Here is a 14943-nt window from a genome sequence, read left to right on the forward strand (position 1 = left end):
GTTGGCTGAATTTTTGGGGTTTACTGATTTTCCTTTTTAAATGTTGTCTTTGTGATAAGTAAGACCGAGACTCAATACTGCTGTCAGGTTGACCTGGCAGATTCCAGTATTGTGCTACTGTTATGTTTAATTGTAATTTATGGAAGGGCTAATTACACAAGGAAAAAAAGTCAGTATTTGCAAAAATCTGGGAAAACAATTGCCGCAGGTCAGTTAATCATTCTGTTTTGCTGAGCAGTTTGCAGCAAAATAAACTGTATTGAGGCAAAAAATCATAAATTGCAGAAAATTGCTTAAAATTAGAAACCAGTTCTTTGCTGACTGCAATTTAGAGCTGGCTTTAAAATGTAATTCTGGAAATTCATCCTCCTGACTCCCACAGGAGTTTTGCTCATTTAAAATTGCAAACTAAAGCTCAAGTAGAATCGAGCAGAGATTCTAGCGGGGAAACTACCCAAGGCAAGGCACAGTATTTTCTGGCTTGGATTTCCATCGGATACCTTGCGGGCTGTGTCTGATTATTCCCCCTTAGGATGACAAATCTTTTGCTGGCCATCCATGAGCGGTCAGTTTGAGCCTGGGCTGGGAGAGGCTTTGGCTTCACTCAGTGTGGGAATCCTTGTGTGTTTCTTCTTCCTCGCAGAGTTAGCAAGAGGTGTCTGCACTGCTGGAAAGCACGAAACCCCTGAATTCAGCATTGTGTATGCGTGCTTCAGCCTCTTCTCATCCTGTTGAGCTTTGTTTTCTGCTCTGTCTCAGGGCAGCTTGGCAAAGGGGTGTTTGCAGTGGCTGCAGAGTGTAGATAGGCACGAGAAGTGGGAACAAGAATTTGAAGCTATTGTATGGAGGGCAGCTGGGATACTAATCAAGCTATTGTATCAAAATACTCGAAATGCCTGCTCTTATATTCACGTATCGGTTGGATAACCTGTGCTTGAATTAATCGCATCCAGCTTCAGCTGTTTGTACGTGGCTTGCTTTGGCTTAACTTTATTGGCCCAACTCATCAGAGGCTTAATCTAGGAAGATCAAGGACCTCAAATCTATGCTTTTAAAATCTCCTTTGCCCCAGCCGCTGTCTTCAAAGTCTCACTGGAAGCTTTGTAGCTAAAACCTGCCAATATAATGTCATTGCAAGACAGCCCATTTATCTGTGTTCCTGGCAGGGGGGCAGCCCCGGCAAGCACTAATGTCTTCATTCAAACATTTTAATGAACCAGTGGACAAAATTGTGATGTCAGCTCACCCCCCACGCACTTTCCGTTCAGTCATTATGTAGACGTGACTAGCCAGGTAACACCTGCCCTCCCATGGCCATGTTTCCACCATGTCCTTAATAGTAGGATTCAGTTGTTGGTCATGCAGCCTAAAACAAGAATCGGTCAGTGAATGATTTGATGGAGAAGCAATCTGGCAGAAATTCTCCCAAAGCTTTTCCACATCTGACTTAAAACCACTCATCCAATGATCCCAGAAAAACAGCAGAAAGTAGGACTATGCCTCTTGTCGACAGCTTGCAGTCACAAGAGTGTAGATGTAAAAGATGCTCTCTACAGACAGCCAAACTAGCTGAATGCTGGAGATCCCCACGTGCTTGCATTTATGTAAGCACCGACATACTGAGACAATACTAATTTCCAAGTAGGACAGCAACAGTGAACGTGGCTTAAAGGATTAGTTGCTTGTCAGGGAAAAAATCGTTTTGTTGTTGTTTTGTTCTGGATGTTAATAGTAAAGGCCACCTGAATGCATAAGTAATGTTCATTTTAAAATAGTTCTTGCTGTTTGATGTAAATTTCAGACAAAATTGTATAACATAACCAACAAGAGAATTGAGGAAATAAAGCTATTTAACCTTAATACCTTTTTGATGCAGTTTTTACAAGTAAACGTGGCAGTCGATCCTTTCTTGCATTCCTGGTGCCATGTTTATCAGACTTTCATCTTCCTACCGGTGCTGCTGTATGGAAGGATGGGGGATTGGGGAAACACTGGAAATACCTGGGTCTAACGTAAGTTCTTTTTCCAGAAGTTATTAGTTGGACTTAAACGTCTTGGTGGAGCTGCCAGACAAGGTCTTTGATGGTCTACTGATTTAGCAGTGTCTTCATATATGGAATGTGTTTAATACAAATGGTCTTCAAAAGTCAGAAAGTCCGTATTTATAGGTTACAGAGCCATTTAGGTTGGAAGTGACCTCAGGAGGTCCTCTAGCCCGAAGCAGAGCTGTCCACAAGAGCAGCTCAAAGCAGGGCTGTCCTCAAGGGTAGGAGAGGTTGCTCAAGCCTTGTCCTCTTGAGTTCCGGGTGTCCAAGGATGCCAGTCCCACTGCCTTCAGGGCAACCTGTGCCAGAGCTTAAACCACCTCTGCCTGGAGACTTCATCTGTGCATACAGCCAGAATTTCCCTTGCTGCAGCCTCTGAACATCAAGATGCTTCAAAACACCGACATTTTAGGTCTTTGAATAAGACCTTTCAACCAAACTGCTTCAGGATTCCTTGCACTTTAGTCTGTAAGTAATTAAATGATTTTATATTCTTAGTGTAGAGCAAGTTTGCCTGTGCGTAGTAGTTTGAAGAGCGACCTGTGAAGTTTTATCAAAATAAGCTAGCATTTCTGCATTCCATTGTAGATGGAACAGTTTTGGTTGTATAAATATTTATTGAAAAATTAGCTTAGCTGGACAATTTTTCTTTGTATTTCATCTCGTTTAGTTATTTAGGTAACAGTGGGAGAGATGCATTTATTTGGGGGGTTAAGAGACACTTAAAAAATAGCAAGACGTTTCAGTTAAAAATACATAGCTGAACCAAGGACAGAATTCTCCCCAAATGGTGAACAGCCTCTTGTATGTCTGAAACTTTGGATAGGAGTGAGTGATGAGATTTTTATAAGGCAAAAGCTATAAACAAGGACAAGATTTTTCTTTTCTTGTTGCTCGTAGCAGGAAAAAAAGTAGTTTAACAATATATGCACAGTGTTACATTCTCCGTTTGGTCTTTTGGGGCCAGAAGTTAACCTTTAGTTCCTTGCATTTATATTAACCTCTGTATTGTGACCTCGTATGCTCTGTTTAGTGTGTTTTTGGTGTTCCTAACTTTATTTGAAGCATTCAGGCTGATGAAAGAAACAAACAGAAAAAAGGGAAATACATAGGCACCATCAAAATGTCTAGTACTTATGAAAAAAAAGGTGCAATTTCTCTTTAAGTTCTTTAAAAAACTGCATTGTGTTTGATAAACTTCTGAAAATATGTATTACGAGAGAGGTTCTCATCTCTAAAATATGCATCCTGGTGGGATTTGGTGGTAGTTGCTAGAAAGGAAGATGGTCTTCTGGAACCAACTTTTGTATTTTTCTTTAGTTACAGGAGAGGAGACGGCATCACTTAGTGGGCTTGTCCCTGGCTGGGCAAATACTTGACTTGTGCTTCACTGTGGATGCTTTACATGGATGTGCAACTATACCTCACTATTTCTGTCTAACAAGTAAACTTTTATTTCAATATCTGTTCCCCTGGCTCTGTTTATCTCAAAAACACTTCAGCTTTTTGAAGCATGATGAAATACAACTGCCGTTCTCTAGTTGCACCCTACAAGGCCAGGCACCAAGACCTGTGCTTGTCACTTAAAGATAATGCCACATTAAACGTACCTTACCTACATCTGCATGTTTGCAAGCAGTGTCATCCTTGCAGCAGGTTCTGAAATTCCTGAGTAGTATTTTAGGTGATGTTCTCCAGTTTATAACTGCTTGTTTGTGTCCCTTTTGCTTTTCTGTTCTAGTACGAAGTGTAAGCATGCACTGAGTGAATGAAGAAAAGCATGCTTTATGGTACTTACATGTTAAGGGAATGTTTATGGCTGCTTATAACTGGCTTTTTCAATCTTTGCGGATTTACCGAAAAAAATATCCATGCTCATTGCTCAAAGGTGGAATTTCAGCACTGGAAATAAAATTAAAATTACAACATAAACCACCCAGACCAACTGTAAAGCTTTATAGGCTCAGTAAGAGGTTTGGGTAGCATTCTAGGGAAGTAAAGCTTCAGAAGATCCACACTTTAATGAAAATAGCATTATGTATTTATTATAAATATAAACTATGAGGAGGAAAGATGATGCTGATTTAATGAGTTCGCAAAGTGACCTTTTAGTAATCTTATTAGTCACAGGAGCAAAATGATTTAAAACACGCAAAAGCAAAACAGCAGCAACAACAAAAACTTCAAACCCCAGATGATTTTCTGAATAGGTATTTATTCCCTGCAATGTGTTTTATTTCTAAACAGATCCAGGGGATGGTTTAATAAACTTACGCTTAATTGCAATTGCCAAGGGATGACTGCATAAAAGGAGAATCGTTTTTTTGGGTGGTTTTATATACCAACTATTGAAGAAGTTCTGATAAGACATGCTTTTCTTCCTTGTACTTTTGCCTAGCCTTAGAGTCCTAAAATCCATGGTCCAGCTGTGGGAAGAGCTGCATTAATTCAGGTGTAATGAAGACAGCCATGTGTTGGTAGAGAAACAGATGTACTTTGGTTTTTTCGTAGATAATGTAATGGTGGAGGTCCTGTAGATTACTACAGTGCCAGCTGGAAATTGTGCTGCGCCCCTTGCCAAAGTGCTGAAGCTTCGCTTTTCATGAGCTTGCTTCATCGGGGCTTTTTGCAGGTTCCAGTTCCAGTAAGCACGAGGCTGGTCTGTCCCGGGGGTCAGGAGCATGAGTCGATGAGCCGAGAGAGTGACTTGGATACAGAAGGGACTCATGGTTGGATCGCTGAGCTCGAGAGGTGGTGGTTGGGTTTCTGCCCGGAGGCTGGCTCCAAGCAGACCCACAGGGGTCTGTTGTAGGACCCGGCTCATTTAATGTCTTTATCAGTGACCTAGAGGAGGAAACAGAGGCTCACTTGTCAAATTTGTGAACACCGAGCTGGAGGTGCAGTTGGCCTCCCCAGGGGCCCCTTGACTTGGCATTGGTATGCGTCTGGAATAGTGCCCAGCTTTGGGCAGCTTGTCCTGTACCATGCTGGTAGGAGCTGTATCGATCAGCTGGAGCATGGTCAGCAGAGGCCACCGGGATGGTCTGCAGGGGAGCATTTGACCCCCAAGAAAAGGCTGAGGGAACTGGGCTTGTGCAGCCTGGAGAAGAGGTGGCTTTGGGGAGACCTACGCCAGCCCCCTTGTACTTACAAGGAGGTTGTCTGAAAGGTGAAGCCAGGCTCTTCGCTGAAGTAAAAAGGTGAGAGAATGAAGGGCAATGGTCATAAGTAGGAACAGGAGAAACCTTGAATTAAGGAGAAGAAATTACTGTAACAGTAACTGGTGGCATTATGTTTTTTGTTCTTGCATTCATCTTCCATATAAAACTTCTTTAACCCTTTCCTAAATTTGCAACCCATTTTGTGTTCAAGTTTATTTTCCTCTGTCTTGTTCCTTGCTCGGGAAGTTACCTTGCTAGAAGCTAGTGAAAGAGTTTCCTCCTTTTGCTGATGTGTGGTGAACCAAACCACCCTGTGTGACTTCTGTGAGGCGCGTATTTCAGCTCTGTCGGCTGGCCAGCACAACATGCTGGAAAGGCAAGATGCTTGATAAATTTGCCCAACTCTTAAGCTGAAGGACTGCTTTCTTGTTAGTAAGTTACCTTGAAATAATCGTCAGTTAAATCTAGGTTGAGGTAAAATTCAAAACCACGCGATAATATTTCAAGTAGAAAATGTGATAGAGAACAAATGCAGAAAGAGGCGAGGTTACAGCTAATTGATCTACAGTGAGACTGAATCTGGAAGACCTCCTTCTTGTGCCCAGATGGCTTGTTATGTTTTATTTCTAGAAACCCACCTTGATGGGGATGTTGTCCCTTTGTGTTACCTTCCATATATATGTACTTGCTTCTCTTGGGACATCTCTTAAATCCTGGACTTTCTGAAAATCCTGGAAGTCTGTGAACGTATTTAATCTCTCACTTGAAATGCTTTATTTACACTTAAGAGGACGTCTCTCACTGTGCTAACACAAGTGTTGCCTTGCTTCTTTGAACATGTAAATGCTATTTTGTTCTGTAAAGTGTCATTTCCTATTATGCCTTTGTTCAGCTTTTTGCAACTAAAGAAAACGTAAGACCTTTGTTCTTCATTCTGTGCCCTTTCAAACCTGTAAATCTTTGAGAGAAATGTCCTTTTCAACTACTACTTTTACTTTTGTCCAGCACTCGCTAAGTAACACACTTGTTACTAACCTCTGAATGAGCTGAACGGGTATATTGCACTGTTGGTTGTAGATTTGGGACCAGACGTGGCAATAAATTACAGCTGTGGGATGATAATGGACTTGAGGTAGTCTGTCCTTCAGGGATGCTCTAACATTGTTTTCTCTTGTTCCTTCTGCAGCGTCTTTATTGCGTCCTCCTTTGACTCATGAACTCTGTTTCACTCCCAGCTTTCTTGGGGAGATTTGCCAACGCTGTGCTGGGTACTTTGCTCGGTCATGTTTGCGTACACAGCTCTCTGCTCCATCTCCCTGCTTTGACTTTACTGAACTCCTCCTTGCCCACAGGCACAACAATCTGCGGCCTGCTTTGTACAAAAACCTCTCTAGTCTGGGTTTTTCTCCTGGATTACGTTCTCTTTACGTGCAACTTAGGTTCTCTTTACTTGTCCCTCCAGCTGAGTTCCCCTCTTCTCATCTTTCAGTCACTGCAGCACCCTTTTCTCTGGCCCCTTACATGCTTCCAAAACAATCAGCAAAGATACAGATGTAATGCTGGCATCCTCAATATATCCACTCACTGTCACTTTCTTTCCTAGATCATGGGGGAAAGAAAAAGGTTGCTCAACTTCGTGTCATACGTTGTTTGGCTTTCAGTGGCAGCTGCTCCTGCATATGCACCTCATGATCCAGTGAGAACGTTTGACCTTTATCCCGTGCTGCCTGTTCTTTTCAGAAAGAGTACTGAACGCGCCAGCTGTAAGATTAACATTTTCCATCCTGAATTTTTGTGATATTTGCAAGAAATTTGACAGCACATAGGCGATGTTCCGTGACCACAACAATATTTTAGTAATGAAAAGTGCAGTGTCGCCCTGTTTAAGAGGGGTTAAATATTCAAGGCAACCTGAAAACTGCAAGATGGACATGAAAGATGCAAATGGGGTAGGCAGCTGCTCACAGCAGTGGGAAAATGGAGAGGGCAAGAGTTTTGAAATAAAATACAAGCCTACTTTGGGTTATGTTTGGGCTAAGCTACCTGCAGGTGGATTGAGTAGTCAGGTACGTAGGAGGCTAAATTGATGGAAAGTGGTTCGATGTATAATGTCAGGTAACTGTATGAACATAAATGAGTCACCCAGGGCTGGGTGTTGGTAAGCAGAACATGCTGCTAGAAGAGGAAAAAGTAAGAAAATAGATAAGAACACTGATAAGAGGCGGGGAGGGTAGAGAGCACACGGGATCACAGTGTTTGAGAGAAGACAAGGGATTAAGTGGAGTCATCGGAGTGCTTTATTAGCAGTTCTTGCTCACCTTTCAGAAATAAATTAGTTTCTGGCTTCCTGACAAGTCACAGTGGTACAGGGGAGGCGATGTGATGCGCGTTCTCTAGCGATCTGTGCTGTTCTGCTCCCAAAGAGTGTGAACGTAGCCACCTAGGAAGAAGTGAAGCTAATGGTATAGGATGATTCACGAGGGAACCTGAATGTGATAGGTAAAGCTCATACCAAGATTTCCTCGGAGTGGTATTCATCGCCGTGTTGCTGTGGGTGGCTGGCTGATTTCTTCACTTGTTTTTCCTTCTTTGTGTCATTTGCATCTAATTCACGGCGAGCTGAAGTAGGAAATAAACCTTATCTGCAGACAGCAGCGTTGCCCGGCGAATTAATTATCGGAAACCTATCAGCTGAAATGCCATCCGCTAGGAGCAACTTGTGAAGCTTCCCTTTAAGATACAGCATCTTCAGGAAGGACTGAATGATGTGTTAAGCTTGGTCTAACGTGGCTGCCAAGATAATTGGAAATAGATTAATTTTCCTCTCACGTTGGAAGGTGGCTATGCATCTATAACCTCTAAATGTTGCACGTTAAATCACTCAAGCCTTACCATTAGACCTTCTAGTTTTCTATTTCTATTTGACTTGATACAATTATTTAAACTTTGTAAAAATGAGCCTTTTTGGTTAAAATACATGGAAGCATGCCTCCTTTCTCCCTGTATCTTCGCTGCTCTCAGAAGTGGTCCTTTCATTCTGGCCCTGCTTTTGACAACCAAAGCCAGTGCTATCTGAAGTGAGAGCTAGCGTAGGAAATCTCGGCTTTGGAGGTGGAAGTCTGAGTATTAAGTGTGATCAGTGGCAGAAGGCTTAAATTGGAAGCCTTGGTCAGGTTAACCATCCCTTTCCTTGTAACACTGTGTATCAGTAATGCAGAGAATCTGGGTCTGTCTTGCCTAAAAATGTTTTTCTGGACATGTCAGCATTGAATACAACCTGTGGTGTTAAACCCTGGAAATGTACTAATATTATTTCAAGAGCAGTTGAGATCATTGTGACAGTAAAAAATAAAATAAAATAAATATAGTAACTCAGCTAACCCTTTATTGTACATAAAAAGATCTAATCTGTGAAAAGATATTAATTATTTATAGTTCACAAACTTAATGCCTGCCTTTATGGAAAGGGGAAGAAAGCAGTGTTATTTCAAGAAATTAAATATTTGTTCTGCCTTTGGTGCTACTTTCATGTTGGATGGCTGCAAAGGGGGGAAAAAAAGCATTTGGACTAATAACAAAGCGTGCTCTGACATAGAAATAAATGAATAAAAGGCTAGCACAGAAACACGTTCAAATTCTTGAAGTACCATTGAGTAACCGAAGGTTGTTCTCTTGATCGGAAGCTGTAAGACCTTTGGACGTGTCTGAACGCAGAGTGCTTGTTGTGGCTCTCATTGGGTTGGTGCTTTATAGCTGTTGATGGAAAATCTGTTAATTTTGGAAGCTGGTGGTTCAGTAATTTTATGCTGTGTGCAGTGAACCAGTGCCTGTGGTAGGAACTGGTGAAAAATATTTGTGGTTTTTTTTTAAGCTCAAACCAAGGGTTTGTACCTAGAGCATACTTCTGTACCCATTTCTAGGGGTGGTATGTCCAACTAAGCCTATTCATCTTGCTGTCTTGCTTATAGGATATATATATATATATAAGCAAGATATATGTCCTATAAGCTTATGTATCTTTTCCCCGTTTGTACCTCATAGTGTTTATCTGCTGCTGGCTTCTGTGCAGGAGAAAAATCGTATGAAAGCTGCGTGCGTTTTTGGAGGGACTGAGGGGAGCGTCAGGAGGTCCTTGTCATCACTGATATTTCCATTTGGTTTTCTTCTGACTGCCTTTCAGCAAAGCAGGAGCAGCTCTCAGAGGATCTCTTCGCTCTGGGGCAGCAGTGGTCAGAGGGCCAGGTTCCCCACGAGAAGATGGGTGCTGTGGGGCTCTTCTGTCCTCAGCTCCCGTGGAACCGCTGTCGTACCCATCCCCAGCATAGCTGGTTGATTGAGGAGGGGAAAAGAATTAAAAATCACTCTGACTGTGTCTCTTCTGCGGTTTGTGATGTCAGTTACGCTTCCTTCCTTGATGAAACAACCAGTAATAACAGGGGAGTATTAATTACCGTTGTATTTTTGTTTGGAGACTTTGGAAGCCTTTAGCTGAGGAGCGTCTGCTCTCTCTCTGAAGGAAGAAGCAGGCTAAAATACTCTTTTGATTTACGTCCTGCTACTCATTTAGCTTACCACAAGTACCATCCCTCTGTGAAAGTGCTGTTACCAAACCACAAAAGGAATAATTAGTAGGCAAGAGACATTTGGTTCTGTGTTGCAATTTGGACAGTCCTGAATAAACGTGTTTGTTCCTGCCCCCCCCCCCCCCCCATGTTTTGCTATATTGATTATGAGTATTTCATTAAAGACCAAAGTTACGTTCTTTCAAAAATTCCTGCAGCTTAGACTTAGTGCACTTTGATTTCAACTTTGTCTCTAATGGAAATATTTCATTGTGAATTATATTTACTGTTGAACGCTAGTTACTCAGAGCACATTATTTTCTACAGATTATTAGCCATTAAATTCAAGAAGGAACATGAAATTTAGATGTGTATATATATGCAAGGGTGAAAATACTGGTTTTTGGGTAAAATGACACTTTCTTGACTAAATGCAGTCTTTTAAAATAGATCAAATGTTAATTGGCCACATGCTGAATTATTACCTTTTGGGACATTTAAAAAAAAATCTTAATCCTTCATTAGAGGTAAGAAAAATGATGGGAAAGTGCTGTAGGAGTTAACCTCTAAGAGCTTTTTAATCCTACAGCACTTCACTGTACAAGGAAAGTTTAAAAAGATGTCAAGTTTTAAGTACTTGGTAGAATTTACTGGTTTGTTTTAATGAGGCAAAAGATGTAACTTAATAAGAATCGTTGTGAAAATGATTGTCGTGTCAGTGTCAAACAGAGCTGTTCATTTTCAAGAGCAAAAAATAGTCATTAATGGCAGGAAAACATCCTCCAGGTGTGATAGTGGGGAACCGAGACACCCCGTCCAGGATTTATTCCTTTCTCTGAGGTATGCAGAACAGGGTTGTGTTAAAATCAGACTCTGGCTGTGTTAGGTTCTTGGATTGACCTTCGATGGTATTTTGTATTTCTTCAGCTTAATGTAAAGAGGACGGAAAAGCTCTAAACTTCTGATCATACTCTCACCAGTTTTGTTTCTTTAACTTCAGTTCTACATCACAAAATGGTGTGGTACTCTTCTATATATTGTTTTACTCTAATTTTAAACTCTGCATTAAAATTTAGGCCTGGCAAAACTGCAGTTTGTGGAAACTTTCCAATTTAGGGGAGATTTGGTTGGGTTGACTTGTTTTGCTGTATGGTGAAATACATGGTACAGAGATCCACCCGCAAGTTGGTTTCATCTGCAGGTAGTTTTTTACTGAGGTACAAGTAATATTGTAATTAAGAATTATGGAAGTGTTTGATAATGTATGACCATTCCCTTTTTATTTTTATGTATTTTTAATATTAGTTTGCAGAGTAATGAGGAAAGGTAGAGGTATAATTTGCAAAGGAGGCATCTCAGTAGCCTCAGAAGTCTAAACTGTGAACTGACAAGCAAGCTAGAACGTAGGACTGAAGAACTGTCTCAGCTTTCTTTTCCTTTTAGGACACTGCAAACTACTAATATTGTAGGTAGAATCACACTATTAATAAAATCGGGTTCTACAGGTAGTGTGTCTAAATTTTTCATAGGGGTGTTGAACGTGAATTATTTTTCTATAATAAATATGCAGTATGATGACTAAATATATGTATTCCAGGTAATGCTTAAAAAGCAGTGTTAGAACTAGTCACTTTTCCACTACTTAATCTATTTTCTTACAAGCACCTGTGTTCAATTCCTGTTTTGAAGTTTCAGGTCATCTGCCCTTCTCTTGCTCTGATTTTTTTAAAAGACCTTTCCAGAGGCCTGTTCTTGTTTCGATACTGAGCACGTTGAAGATTGTTCTGTGACGTCTGTTACTTTTCCCACTGTAGTTGTGTAAGTGTTTGCAATGTAAGTAATAAAATGAAGTCTTTACATTCCTTAATGTAATACTACTTACTATGGACAGTGCCTTTCTATTCACATCTAAAGAAAGGAAGAGGGATTATGGGGCAAGGAAGTGTTCTCTGTTCCAGAATTTGGATGGGTGAAGGCGGTGAGGTTGATGCTGTTTAACATAGGAGCACACATGCGGTCTTTCCCATTTGGTTTTAAGAACATGACACTGAGGCTTTTGTGATTTGAGAATTTGCAGGTAATCACAGTAATGGTCTCTCCTTCGGAGCGCAAATAGCACCCTGATGACTTCACTGACGCACTTGGGGAGGAAGGTGAAGATGATCAGCTGCTTCAGTACTTGCATGAATAGCTAATTAAACTTCTTAATCCTACCTTTGAGGCGTGCAGCAGCGGGAAGGTCCGAGATACCATGGGTTTTGAAAACAAGCTGTACTTGCTATCTATGCAGTTCTCTGCTGCAGTTCTTAAAATATGAAACTCCTTTTTATAAGGATAGAATATAATCTTTGACGTCTGTTAAAGTTTCAAAACCTTTGGCACAGGGGCATTTTGGGCGAGCTTTTATTTGGGACGTGGTGTGTTATGTATCTTTAATTGATATTTCTGTGAAAGGTCTGCAACTCGAGAGGCTGAGGCGATTGGTGCCTTGGCTTTATTTATTTATAACCGATTGGCTGTGATTTAGAGCCTTGTAGGCTTCCCTAAACTTTACAAAGCTTATAGCTGACTGCCATCAGTCTCATGTTGTGTTCATCACTGTTGTACTTCATTTTCTTCTGTTTGCTCTTATTCCCGTGCTCCTCTGTTCTGTGCAGGCTGGAACTGTTTCTGTTGGTTTCCTCTTGGTTTTGTTCTTTGAGGGAGACGCTTTCCAGGCTCCACAGGTTTTTGTAGCCTGTCATCTTGTTCCACTTCTACAGGTTTCATTTGTCTTTCTTCTCTGGGCTGCCTTGTTTAGTTTCTTACTTTTTTGTAGTGGTTTCAAACTTTCTATTAGTGTCTTCAATTAACAAAATTAATTGTTGCGCACTGGTTACAGTTATTAGACTAAGTCAGAACTGAACCGTGCCAAGTGGTGCTCAGGGTTGATCTGCCTTGTAACATGGGGATGTTCAAATTCCAGACAGTATCTGGCACAGCGTAGGCTTATCCAGCATACAAATCCTTGACTTGTAATATAAATGCTGCACAGTATTCATGCAACACTTACTTTGTATAATTTGAGAGGCTGTTTATTTAAGTAAACAGTCTTGCCTGTTGAGGTAATCAATGAAATACAGTTATATGCACATGAGAATTCATTACGTTATTTGAAAACTAATTTATGAGTGAGGATGTTGATATGAAAAGCAGATGATGCTATGGTTGTGTCTGGCACCACTACGTGACAGTATCACTAGTCGCAGGTTGATGCGGATTGACTCTTCAGCTGAATAGTTGCCCAGGCCGAGGGTAGCTTAAGACAATAGTGGTCTTGATAGCTGTTTTGTATGACACTCTTCTTCTAAATGCCAGATCCTCCTTTCAGCTTTGTGTAAGGATTTGTCTCCCAAACTGTTGGGAAGAATGAAATGGTTCTGACTGCGTGGACTTGCGTTCCCTTCGCGTAGAGCAGCTGTATTTTCTATGCTGTCCTGTGAGTATGTTCTTGAACCTTTGTAAGAAATAGTTATATCAACAATTCTGCTACTGTGCTGTAATTACGACTTAGTAAATAGCAGGAAAATCCCTTGGCTGATAACTAGAAACTTTTGAGCTACGTTAGTGTTACCATGAGGTTGTGTACACAGCGTTGTCATTCAGTCAATACCTACGTGCTTATTTCCCTGAAAGATTCATGCTAAAGGGTGTTGCATCTCCTGGCAGAGAGCTTGCTAAAGCCTTTTCTCTCCGAACACATGGCTGAACCAACCTTCTTAAGGTCGTGACAGCAACTGTGAAGACATGGCATCTTTCTTTGCTGTAATGAAAAGTATAGATTTTTTTTTTCCAAATCCTTTTTGTTAAGGATTAGTTTTGTTAAGGATTAGTCATCGTAGCCAAAACACTCATCTGTCCACAACTCCGCACAGAGTCCCAGTAAGAGAAGACATTTGGGCTTGTTTGTTTTTGGGGGTGTGTGTGCTTTCTCTTGTAACATCAAAGTAATGTTTCATTTCAAATAATTACGAAAGTTTAGTAACTGTCTGGGGCAATAATTCTCCATTAACTGTAGTTAGTCATAACCAGTGAGGTTTTTCATAACGTGGTCCATCATTGATTCTATCTTGCCAGACAGTCATGCTTTTTGCTTTAAAGAAATAAGGGGTGAGAGGGTCTTTGAAAACCCATCATAGAGTTTGTGGAACTATTAATAAAACACCCTTAGTTTTGAAACATTTCCTCTGTAAATGAGCTATAGCTTAGAAGTGTTATGTGTAAAGCAAAACAAGAACTGTCCGAAAAAGCTCACAATCTGAATACATGAGAAACAAAAGAGAGAGAGAGAGAGATGGGCCGTCTCCATACCTCAGGGAACCTGTGGAGGCCAAGTGACCTGCCATGGCAAAAGGCCAGGAAACGTTCTTCTGGCGTAGGTGAGCGCTGGATGTTTTGCAACCAGTCCTCATCTGGGGAGTAGTATCTGCTGGCGGTATTGACCACAAAAACATGGAGGGGAGGGTTGAGGGTTTGTAATATGACTTGAGTCTGAAATGACTTTATTCTCATAGTGTGTGAGGAAAGAAGCCTATTAAATTCTCCTGGTGCCTGTGTATTTAGATTCAGACCAATTAGTTCAGGGAAGCAATGCTATTTTTTTTTTTTTTAAGTAAGAAGCAGAGATACTTTGGGGAGCTCTCAATAACATGCCTGTGTAGTTGTCCATATATAGGGTTTTGCAAGCCATAATTAAGATGCAAGCTAGAACACATGTTGCCCCAGATTCACAGAAACCAACCTTACTCACTGCTTTGACACAGAGCAGATGGCTCGTTATAATGTAGTTGTTGATGCAGTAAGAACAAAGAGCCCTGACTGGTGTTGCTTATAATCGCTTCCAATTAAGACTGTAATGTCTTCAAGAAGGCATCGCTATTTTCCCCTCATGCTAAGGGTTTAGTGAGATCCTAGACTGGAATGACACTCATGCTTAGAAGATGCCTGAATATCAGTTGGTTCTTGAATTTAGTGGGTTTCATAGATTTTTATTTTTTTTCTGGAGGGTTGAAATGAAGCTTTTTTGTGTGATATGATATGATGGTTTTTGCATAGGCTCTAGTTTAAAAAGACAAATGGAGAAAGGAAGAAGATATTAAGAAGATATTAAATGTGTGCTCTAAAAAGCTTTATTAT

At 40.9% G+C, this 14943-nt stretch overlaps 1 protein-coding gene and 1 long non-coding RNA gene across 2 annotated transcripts in view; both read left to right on the top strand.

Moving 5' to 3' along the window:
- UBL3 (ubiquitin like 3) overlaps window positions 1–14943 on the top strand; it is a 57579-nt gene that overhangs the window by 17651 nt on the left and 24985 nt on the right. The window lies entirely within an intron of this gene.
- LOC308179953 overlaps window positions 1–14943 on the top strand; it is a 45353-nt gene that overhangs the window by 16707 nt on the left and 13703 nt on the right. The window contains exon 2 of the long non-coding RNA XR_013940693.1: window positions 1–14943. This exon is cut by the window's left edge and continues 15600 nt beyond it; it is cut by the window's right edge and continues 13703 nt beyond it. This is a non-coding gene — a long non-coding RNA (uncharacterized lncRNA).

This window comes from Anser brachyrhynchus (assembly GCF_964034855.1).
Source record: "Anser brachyrhynchus genome assembly, chromosome: 1".
In the NCBI taxonomy this organism is placed as follows: domain Eukaryota; kingdom Metazoa; phylum Chordata; class Aves; order Anseriformes; family Anatidae; genus Anser; species Anser brachyrhynchus.